This window comes from Chroicocephalus ridibundus, chromosome 11 (genome assembly GCF_963924245.1).
Source record: "Chroicocephalus ridibundus chromosome 11, bChrRid1.1, whole genome shotgun sequence".
Taxonomy (NCBI): Eukaryota; Metazoa; Chordata; class Aves; order Charadriiformes; family Laridae; genus Chroicocephalus; species Chroicocephalus ridibundus.
In genome coordinates, this window is record NC_086294.1 from 10,502,722 (window position 1) to 10,514,496 (window position 11,775).

At 43.6% G+C, this 11,775-nt stretch overlaps 1 protein-coding gene across 1 annotated transcript in view; it reads left to right on the forward strand.

The window, feature by feature from the left end:
• The window catches only part of UBTD2 (ubiquitin domain containing 2), a 60,828-nt gene that overhangs the window by 41,761 nt on the left and 7,292 nt on the right, over nucleotides 1-11,775 (forward strand). The window lies entirely within an intron of this gene.

An 11,775-nucleotide genomic window follows, 5' to 3' on the forward strand; every position in this document is an offset into this window, starting at 1 on the left:
TTTGTATGGTATTTTTCATTAGAAGTGCTCCTTGTGGGAGTGAGCCATTCAAGAGATCCCCTGACTGAAAATTAGAGAAATGCCAATAAATTCTTTTGTAACTGGTGAATTCTATGTGAGAAGGCTGTGTCTGCGGCGCCTACCAGGTGGTGCTCCACAGTGTTGGTGTTTCTCTTGTTCCCAAGGAAGCAAATAACAGCCGGGCTAACGTTTGGCCAATATTCCTGTTCTTTCTGCATTGCAACCGCTGTGCATAGCGTGTGGTGGAAAGCTGAGCACAGAGATGTCTGAGTGGAGAAGGAGGAGAAATTACAATAGCTAATCAATGAGGCAATTGAAGATAATCGTTGGAATTGGGTTAGCGTATCACTACTGGAGGTACTGTTATTCTAATGGCGCACCCCTGTCTGTTATTTTAATTTTGTTTGATTTCCAGATCATTATGCGGGATCTCTTACTCTTTCCTCCCATTTGCTTTAAGCTAAGATGCTTGGGCCAGTACCCAGACACGGGTGAGTGAGTACGTGTATTCACGATGTAAAATGCACCTTGTGCTGCTTTAAAGCAAAGAGCTACCGTGGAAGATAGTGATAAGACCCATCTCTTTTTGGGAATTACTTTAATTTCCTTACCATAGCCGCCTTTAGCGCCTGCGGCACCGTGACGTGTGTGATTCTGCAGCTGCTGTTGGGTGTTTTCTGCAGGAATGGTACAAGCTCTCTCTGCTGTCCCGCGTGGAGCGTGTTGGTGCTAGTGAAGGACACATTAACGCTGTTGTGCTTCACCAGACTCCTCCTAACCTTGAAACAGAGTCTGTTTTCTCAAAAGCCTCTCCAGTCCAGAGCTACAATTAAGATGGTGCTTTCCGTCATTTCTTCTGTGGTTAATATTTATAAATAGGCGCACAACATCCTTTCTGAGGGATGCTGGATTTCCATGTTTTCTTCAAATGCAGCATTGAATCACATCATCAAGATATATAGCAGTTGTGGATGGCTGAAATATTTATATATCTAAGTGCAGGTTAGAAACTATCAACCCTTCAAATAAAAACCCACTTATGGCTACATCCTACAGTTGTTTTCCTTAAATATTTTTAACTTCTCTTGTTTTTTGAAAGGTATTTTGAGGAGCTTCGTCAACGTAATTGCTTGGACTCTTCTCAAGTCTCTTCCCCTGGTAGCATATGCCCGTCTGTTTCCTGTCTTTGGTTTCGGTTTGCCTTTTCTGGTGTGGTGAGGATGATTGTACAACACTGTTTTCAGAACTGCATGGGTTTTTTTTAAACCATTAATGCGTGACCAGGAAAGCACAGCTAACTCTTTTAAGGGAAAAAAACCCAAAACAAACCAACCCAAACAAACCAAGACTGACTCTACATGATGGCCATTAAATGCTCAAAATAGATGTGGACTCATGACAAAAGGAGGTCTCAAATTCTTCATATAAGAAGCTGCAAACTGCTTGTTAATCTACATGTTGCAGATCTTCCAGAGAGGAATTATGTGTGCTTTAAGTGAATTATATTCCTCTGGTATCTGATAGTGGTCAGGACATGAAGTCTAGTTTATTAGATACTCCACAGAAGTGGACGTTTACTCCATCACTGGCTGCTTACAGCGGTTAAACTGGGTATCTCCTTCATCTGCCTTTCTGTCTGCTAGTAAAATGAGAAAAAGAAATATGAAGTGTTTAAAATGCATTCCTCATTGAAAACTTCAGTGTAAGCCAATGAGAGCCCCCTGGATGCTGCCTTCTATGTGAAAAGGTGACCTTCAGAGGTGGTAATGCTTGCTTCTGTGATTGACACAGAGCATTTTGCCCTAAAATTGGTGTGCCTGAAGGAACTGGTGTCCTTCAAAGGGCCCAAGTTTGATAAACGAGGGTCTCAGCCAGGCCTTGAGTGTCTCGCTTGCTCCTTGCCTATGGATTCGTCCTGCTCCTCCTCCACGGTCCCTAGTTGACAGTGACTAGGACATTTGTCATCTTTCTGTGTTTTGGCTTCAGGTATTTAAATAATAGGAAGATGGTAATTTTTCTACAAGACCGAGGCAAGATAGTCATGATCAGAAGTGTCTAGTGGCAGGAGAAGGCTTCTCCCTAGGGCAACTTTTTAGGGCCAGGGAATGGCTGTGGAAGGTCCCGCCTGGGCAGTAGTCTCTAGCCTGGTAGTGAGCCAAAAGGAGGTATTTTAAGCACTTTTAAATCTTCCACAACCTCGTTTGGTAGATACCTTGGGACTGGGATGGCAACTTCAAGTCATTACAGGGCTTAAGAGACTGTGTTACTTAGAGATTTTCCTTGGGAAATGGAGGAGAAAACTGAATGTCTTCAGCACTTAGCAGGCTGGTGAGGGTGTATTGGAGTACGACAAAAGCATCGGATAGATGGATAGATACCAGCTTCATCTGGTGAAATACAGTTTTGCCAGTAAGGGGAAAAAATACTAATTTCTAAGAAACTTTATTTTTTTCCTTAGCACTAGTGTGCCTTGTGATAGCTTAAAAGGGTTAAAACAATAAGAGACTTCTAAATTGTAACTTGAAAGAGGCTGAGTTTGTTGAGACCTAGAGCTGGTCGTTGCTTTTTGCTGGCGATTATCACTGAGAAGTGGAACAGGCTTTGCTTTTTTGTTGTCACGCTTCTGATCCGAATGCAGAGCCTAGCACCGAGCAAGCACAAGCCATGTGTGGTTCATAGCCTTAGTGCAAAGAAAACTTGCAGCAAAATAAAGTGTGTGTTTCCATGCGTGCTTGGACTACTGGTTATTATACAGAAATAACGAAAACTCAGAGCTGCCTTTATTTGTTCTGTAGCAATCAAGCGGGTGTTTTGTAGAAGGTTGTAGCTGCAGCAAGGCCTTGAATTTTTAACCTGTCTGGGCTCTCATGGTCTGTGGAAATCCCCAAAGCCTCTTCTGGGCACGTGTTTGGTGTGCGATGCAGCTCTAACATGCAATCTTCTATGTTTATGCTTAATCAATACATTTTTTTCTCTTTTATTTTAAATAAGGTAACCCTGAAGGAACAGCATCTTGGAGGTGCAGAGCACATTACATGGGATAAAGCAACGCTACAGCCTTCTGTTGCTTCAGATCTCTCCTGGAGCCTTCTTTAATCCCCTCCGCCCCCACTTTTTTAAACAGCCTTGTGTCGTAGTTTTATTTTAGGATGTAAGTGCTAATGTGGGATTGTGTCAGTTTGCCTGACCTCCCTGGAGCCTTTAACGTTTTTGCTGGTTATCCGTGGAGACTGAGCGTGCAAATGAATGACAGCCATGCTCATTAAGAGGTCTTTGAGTGTCAACACAGGGATACAGGCAGGTTTGGGAGCAGTAAGAAAAAAATGGTACAGGGCAAATTTTTGACCAGGTCATTCTGTGCTTTCTTTTCACCCCCTGTTGCATATAGGTAGGTTAAGGGGAGAGCTGTTGTTTAGTCTTAGAAAGTAGTTTTCCACACCCTTTTCTCCTTGCAAACTGATGTGGGACTTCTCTGCACTCCGTGAAAGCCAGTATTTCCTTTTGTGTTTGGTCTAAGGTGTTGTCACAGCTGCTCTGTTGGCTGAAGCTATAATAAGTGCTATCTCAAGCCGAATTTCCATCTATATCCACTTCAAGCTCAGATTAAACTCAGTCTCAAATATCATTTTGCTGCCCAGAGAGGAGGCATTGTGGTGGGCAGGGGGTTGTTTGAAGGTTAAGCGCACTGATGCTGGTTGTACAATGGAGATGGAGAAGCTCAAATTGCTGCGGTCACTAGTTGCTAATGGAACCTCCCTGCATAGGGCAGGACTTAGTGTGGTCAGACTCTGCCTTCTCCGCTTGAGAAGCAAAAGGACGTGAGTGGGGTTTTTTTGTTTGTTTTTTTTTTATTTTTGAGGTGGCTACAAGAGTCGGTCCAAGGTAGAACAATCAGTTAAGGACAAGTGGATTGTACTTAATGAGATTAGTCTAAAGCAAAGGTAAAGTTATCTTTGGAAAGGAGTGCAGCAGGCTCTGGCTTATTTGTCGGATGATGTAGTGGTCCGCGTTGATGACTAGTGTCCTGCTGATCATAGCTAAAGCAAAATCCTCTTAAAGGTAAATGCAAATAGCTTAGCAGTTACCTTGTCTTCCAGAAGTAACTGGAAATAGCAAAGTAGTTTGTCATGTTAGGAAAGTGAGACTGAATAGTTAGTTTCTTATATGGTTATTATGTGAGCAGTGTTCCTGTAATGGACTAGGAGTCTAGTTTAGGATTAACAGAACTTCTGCAAACAAATGGCATCTTCTCTTCTCCTGTTTTGTGAAAGAGTAAGGCGTTTGTACCTCTAGAGCCAGTATGCTATGGTTTCTGGGGGCCTTTCTGCAACATCATAGTCAAACCTCCATGACTTCTGCATCAGGAGACTGATACAAGTCTCTTTTAGGAGAGTAGAGGAAAAGCTTTTTAGACCTCCAAAGAAAGCAAAAACTGCTTAAGTCTTTGTGGTTGGCAAGAAAAAGGAAAATCTCTATTAGTTCCATAAAACGCTGTTGTTAACCTCCCATTTGGTTTACCGTTTTAACCATGTTAGTCGTAGGATTTCGGATGCCGAGTGCTAGGTATTCACTCTTGCTTCACGGGAACAGCAGAGTGGTTAAAAATTCAGTGGTGGTAAAAGCAGTGACAACTTCTGTAAATCCGAGTTCGGCTCCAGTGCGTCCTCGCGCTGAACAGGTGACCTGGTCACTTTAAACGTTGCCAAGTTTGCTGTCTGTGCAGGGCTATGATGCAGGCTTGGATGACTGTGATACTGGGCTTGCTTTTATTTCTCCCAATCCCCCCGCCCCCTTTAGGAAGGTGGATAATGGAGAACAGCAAATGTAAATGAAGAGGGTATACACAGAAGCTCTTTTAACAACCAGATTTTCTTTATTTAATTTTTATCTAAGAAGCCTGTCTAGACAGGCATCTATTTTAATGACATGCAAAGCAGAATAGTACATGAATACTTAATTAGTAAAAAGACTTGTCATCTTTGAACCCTGATGTAATGTTTCTTGGAAGCTGTTACCTTCTTGCAGCATTAGATCCAAGTTTTACAGAGTGATACAGAAGTGGCAGTACATATGGTATTGCTAACATGACAACTGCCGAGCGTTAGTACATAATTGACTTTCTCTATCAAACTTGATTTGAATAAAGAACGACGCGCTGGTGAATCGGTCTGTTCTGAGTTTGTATCGTGGCAAAAGCCTGCAAGGAAGGCCATGGGGAAACTTGTCATAAAGGATGCTGTGACTGGTTAACCAGCCTCTGAACCCACGGTTGTGGTTAAAATTCACCATCTTCTTGCATTGTTTAGTTCATAGCTGTTATTCAGAGTCCTGGTCCAGTAACAGGCAGTCCTTAGCCATGTTGTGGGTTACAGGTGGGTGCCAGCCCTGTGGCTGTCTCAGTTGTCTGCCACAACCAGAGGAGATGAAAAGCCAATGAACTGCACAGTCTTGTAGGTATTTGTGCTCTAGTAAAACCATATTAAGGAAGAATTAGCTCTGTTCTCTAAGTTACACGGCTGTCAAGCCTTGAGCTTTCTGGCGTAGGTCCCCTCTTTCTCTGGCAGACAAGCACGGTGGGGCTGCAGATCCCGGTTCTGACAGGATTGACACTGCTGCTGTTGGCGTCAGTGAGGATTTTTAACAGAAATTTTGAGGGTGTTGGTTCATGACCCTGAGCCCCTCTTTCCCACAAGCAGTCTCCTTCCCAAATCGTTCTCTGTCCCCACCGTCCCTCCTCCCATGGCAGCTAATCCCTCTCTTCTCCCTGCCTTGCTCTCCCCCTCCAGCACAGCGGGGACACTGAGGGATGCACGACTACTAACTGCCGCCAAAATTTGAAGAAAAGTGGCTTGCTTATCCAGTGCAGAAATTTCTGTCTTTCAGAAGACTGTGTTAATCTTAGTTATCTTTCACCTTCAGCCTAGATAATTAGTGCTAATGAATTAATTGATGCTGTTGCTCTGATATAGTAAAGGGAGCGGATCAGCGTGCCCAGCGATGCACCTTGCATATCTGCACCAAAATAACCCCCCCCTGCTCCTTCTCCCCAAAATCCACCCCAAAACAAAAGGTTTCTGACAAACGTAGGTAGCACTGGCATGCAGGCAGATTGGCTTTCACTTACAACATGTGGACAGACATAGCTCAGACTGGGTGACGATGGCACGTCCCTCTTAGCCAGCAGATTACTGAGAAGGAGCTGCACAAACCCCTTGTCTCGCTTCGCTGTTCGGCTGCTTCTCGGTTTCTTTGGCAGGTGGGTGCTCAGGCAATGCCGTCTCGGATTGCAAGCTTCGCTCCCTGCAGAACTGCTGCCCTCTGGGCTCTGTAGGTACCGGGCGCTGCCCATTCGGTGATAGCGGTTTGGGTTTTCCTCCCCTGGGCCAGCCTGCAGGCGTGAGCTGCAAAACTGGTTTTAAGAATGCTTTGCTCGGGAGATTGCCAGATTGGTTCAGAAACCTGCCCCGCACTAAGGTGAAGTGTGCTTAGTTTGAAGCAGGGTGACTTAGATACACAAGGGGGATCTTTGGCTAGATACTCTTTAAAGTTTTATTACAGCAAAAGCAGCTAGTTGGGATCATTCAGGTTGGAATGGACTTCCAAGAGTTTGCGTAGTCCAACCCTCTGCTGCAAGCAAGTTATTGCCTTGCAGAGCCTTTTCAAACAGCTGAATGTATGTTATTTTATCAGCAATCTTGGCGCCTGGGTGAGCTGGGTTTTCTGAAGAACATCCAAGCAAGGAGATGAGCATGAGCGGTGCAATAGCTGATTCAGTGAACCAGCTACGAGCTGGTTCTCCTGCCAAAGAACAGGCTGGGAGGATTACAAAGGCAGAGCAGAGTATCTTAATTTTCTCCTTCTTTCCCTTGTTGTAATGCGCAAAGCACAATTCCAGTCTGTCTTGTGCCAGTTGCCGCAAGTGAGAGGGAGCTGGTCCCTGCTCACCAAGCAGATCCTGAAGCACCAGGGATCTCCTGCTGGCTCTGAGAGTTGTTCTCCTTTGTGGAATTGAGCCAGACTGATAATGTTCCCATAATGGAAGAGCTGTTTTTCAGTGAATTTGAAATTAGAATTATTAAATGCTTAATACTTATTATCTACAAAACCCAGTCTTTAAGGAGCTGGAGTAAGTCCTTTATTATAAAGGGAGGCTGAAGATGAGGGCAGAGCTGTGCTGTGGAAGCAGTCGTGCTGCGGCTTAGGAGATGAGCTTGTACCTTTATAAAGGCTTTGTACAGTAGCTTTATGGCAGTTTAAATTTGCATAGCCCATGGAAGTTTAGTGTGGAAGAAGCATGGGAGGGGGCTTATATATGTGGTTTATTATCAAGTGCTTCATCCACACCGTTAATGATTATAGCCGCTTTATTGTTCTCTGTACGTGGTGCAAGGCACAGGCTTGCTCGAGTTCTCCCACGCATTGCCCTCCAGAAAATGGGAGAGCTACAGTTGTTAACTGCAGCATTAAGCCGTTTCAGTCATTATTAAGTTATACAGGGTTTAATGTGAAAGAGCTTTTTTTTTTTTTTTCTATTATCTCCTCCCAGTTTGCGATGGTTGTAGGTGAGCTGGAACAAAGCACTGCGTGTTTTCACTTGTCTCAATCCTGTTCACACACTGAGCAAAGTCACCCTTCACCACTTTCGTGTGCCGTTGACGTCAGTACACGGTTTTTTTCTTATAAGATCCTGTGTTTCCCAGCCGTGACCTGGAATCAGCGACTAATAAAGATGAAGAGATAGTTCAGCTTTTCTGCCTCAGTCATTGCTCTCTAGGAATTTTTGTACTGCAGCACCCAGAAGACGACCCACATGTTTTGTGATGCCCGTAACGAGTTTCAAACATTAGTGACCTATATCGCATTCAAACCAATAGTCTACAGGTGAAAGCTCTATTATTGCCAGTTTATTCAGCAATCCAGGCTCAGCTTGGGTTTGGAATGGAGCTTTTCAGTAAGAAAAACAAATGAACCAGCTGTTCCTTGGGCAAATGTGTTATACACAGACACTTAAGCTCCTTAAATTAGCTACTCTCATTGCAATGCTAGATTTTGTTTTGTGTCGTCTTAATTTTTCTTCCTCCAGCAAGGCTGTCCGGGGGATGGGAAGAAGAAACGGATTTTTTTTTTAAGTTCTGGGTGTTTCTGAGCAATCCTCCTCAAAATCTTAAAGAAATAGAAGGCAAATCATGAACAGAAAACAAGAAATTTGCTGCTTTTTTCTAAAGAGAATGGTATGCAACTTTAAAGAAATACCAGAATGCCATTAAAATACAATAATACTTTTTATGGTTTTGGATGAGTGTGGTCATATACGCCTGATTTCAATAACTTCTGCGAAAGTTTACCTTTATGTCATTTAGCTCTCTTAAATTGCTGGTCCTTTCATGTGCAAAAGGACAAGTAAGTCCAAACTCTGAACTGCTATGGGGTGGAAGCAGTGTCTCAACCAGTCCTTTTTTGGTGCTTTCCCTTACCATTCCAGAGGAGTATCTCCATCCTAATCATCTCAGTAACGCAAAAGTTTTATGGCCTGCAGGGCAATTAATTTCAAAATGTTCCAGTTCTGTATGCTTGATGATCACAGCTGCTTATTTGTCCACCTGAAACTCTCAAGCTGTCTCCTACCTGGATAACAACCAACAAGAAGTTCTGCCTCACAGTTCCTTCCAGAATTCCCCAGTCTCCGCGTTCCAACTTTTTGAAATATTAAAATACTCTCATCCGCTGTGGTTCTAGCATTGTATCTTCTGTCCTGTCTGACTTGAATCAAGCCTATAAAGTTAACTCCATAACTGTGGTGCAGCGTCGGTACTGAGTGACTCTAGAGCTTGCTCAAAAGTGTAAGTCTTTAACTGGGAAACTCTCACAGTAGTGAATCTATCAATGAGATCCTCAAAGCTCTCCGTGGGTCACGTGCTATGGCACCATAATTCTGAATGATAGAAAGTTGGAGAGGATTAGGGTTTGGCCGTGTGGATTGGTTTGTTCTGTTATTGGCTTTCCTCAAAAGCAGCTCTTCGTGTTGCTACCAAGATGCTTTATTGAAGTCATGTCAACATCTAGAGGAATATTTAAATACACAAAGAATACTCAAGTATATGAAGTATTGATAAGCTTAATTTGTCCTCTCCTCAATATTGTCGTAAGACCTTTTTATAACATCTTGGTCTTTCAGGTACTGTACAGAATCTTCCACCTAGACCTGCCTGCCGGCGATCCTCACCGCTGCTTTCTTCCTGAAATCTGCTCCTTTTACGTGGTTTCGTTGTACGATCCGGCAGTGAAGACTCAAAGTACTGACTCACCCTCTAGGCTTTGGCACCTGAACCTGCTCTGGTTGCCTGATGCTGCACCTGGGCCAGGAAGGGGAAGCAGGGAAGGGGCGACCTAGCCCAGCCGGGCTGCGGGAGGGTTGTCCCCGCGCGGCTCCGAGCACCCTGCCTAAGGGGTGCTGCAGGGGAGGGCACAGGGCTGCCTGCCCGAACTGTGAAACCGCTGTTTGCATTGCTTTTTCCTTCTCCAGTTTAAGGGAGGCTGCATCCTTCCTATGCCGTAACTGCCTGGTGAGGACCCGTGTTGCCTAGGTAACAGGGAAACCTAAAAAAAAAAAAAAAAAAAAAATTTTCTTTTTTTCCTCTGTGTTTTCTCATAAAAGCTTGACGTTCTTTTAGTGCCCCTTCCCTCTGAATAACTTTTGTGGTCCAAGCTGATGTATCTTGCAGGAAGGATCAGAAACATGGTTTTCAATTATAGCAGCAAAATTACGGATGTTTGATTCCCTGCGTGTGTTGCGCTGCGTAAGGGACACTGCAGCCAGTGCCTCAGTGAAGAGCTGCCATCTGGCTGGTGCGATAGGCCTCGCCGTGGGGGCTGCGGGTAACTCAACCACTTTTTCTCTTCCTTTCCGATAACTTGCGTTTGCCTGCATCGCTTAAAATAGCTCTGCACTCACCGCACCTTTGGTTAACACATTCAGCCATCATCTCGCTTTTGAACTCCAACCAACGTGACGCCCCTTCACCTTTGAGCTTGTTGCCACTTACAACATCTCGAAGGTCATAGCAGAACCCGACCCTCTCCAAAGAGGTAAAGCCTTATAAGGCCCAGTGGGAATTATCTGGCTGAAGAGGACCGGGCTGTGTGTGCACAGCTCTTTGGAGGTGAGGACCAACTCCTGAGCACCTCCTTGGAGCTCTGGTTTGGCCTCCAGCAGGCACAGTGTGCCAGGAATGAGGTGGTGCCGTCGTAAAGTCTTCTGCTTGCAATAGTCGTCTTCTGTGCTTTAATCAATATATCCAGCCTTGAAAGCCATTGAGTGGTAGGTAGCAGGACTTGAGAGTCTTTGGGATGTTTTTACCCGTACAAGTGGAAGAACGGGATTACTGGTGAGGTGTGTGGTAACTTGTTACATTAACAATTTGTCATAAACTGTTTCTCGGCCTGGGTTGAAACAGTGCAATTTTTATTGGCAAGAAGTTTTCCCTACTCCGTCTTTTTTTTTTTTTTTCTTTAAAAGACAGACCTCCAAGTTAGCTGCTGTTTCAGAGGATTTTTTTTTTTAATATTGCTTATCTGATTATGATTAAGCAATCCGGTGTTTATAGCATATGCTTTGACCTTGATGTTAGTTCAGCTGGGCAAGGATATAAATGATGAAGAAATTCCTTAGCAAGCTTACCCCATTGTATTTAAAATTAACTCTTTTATATGCTATTCTAAAAGAGGAGCTTTTAAAGTAAGGCACAAGTTTAGCTGTTCTGGCTAAATTTAAAGGCTGTTTGAAGTTTAGATATTTCCTTTTTTTTTTTTTTTTTTTTTTAAAGCAGTAAACTACATCTACTTGTTTCTATGAACTGCGATCCAGAACTTAGTACCGTGACATTTACTAAATCGATCAGGCGTACAGAATGAAATGAACATTGCAAAACAAAACTGAAGTATGGGAATTTCAGGTCTGTAAATCACAAACTACCATGAAAGATACAGATCTAATGCGGTTTTGATAAAAGCTAGTTTGCTCTGAGATTCATAAATGAGACAAGACTGTAATGAGTGGTATAACTATTTTTTTCTGGATTTCCTTTTTTGCTTTATTTTCTCAGTAAATCTCAGGGCGCAGCAGCCTTGGTGCTACCTGTACAAACAGAAAAGCCTCCAAAAGCAGCTGCACCTAAAACATTGATCTTTTAGCCAAAGATTTCCTCTGTGTCTTTTCATCAAAACAAATTAGCCTTAAAAAAAGGGGAGCTTTATCTAAACGAAAGAAGATTTCCAGCACAAGATGCTGCTGTCACAATGGGCTGAGTGACACAGCATATCCCCAAGTTATCATTTTATATCGCAGTAATTTTGGTGATCAAATGGCAAAGTTTAAGACAGCTCGCTGCCAGCATGAAAAAACCTCCAACGAAAAAAACCACCCTTATTTTCTAACAAGGAGCAGTTGGGTGTTGTGTGCAGAACTGCCGAGTCAAAGAGTTTTTTAAATATTCTGTAGCTCAAGGACTTGGCTCCTCTTCAAACATTTCCCACTACAAAAGGATGGGTAATCTCACAAGTGAATGTGCCCCCTCTAGGGGCAAAAATGTGGAAATCTGTTATAGCAGGTAAATTCAAAACGGGGGAGAAGCATTTGCTTTGGAGTGTGAATATCTGGGGGGTTTTAACCCCTGCAGTGATTTTAGGATGCAGCTGCCTCAGCATCTCGGTTTCCCGGCTCGCTGCGAGAGATGATGTGTGCTGGATGCCGCAGGG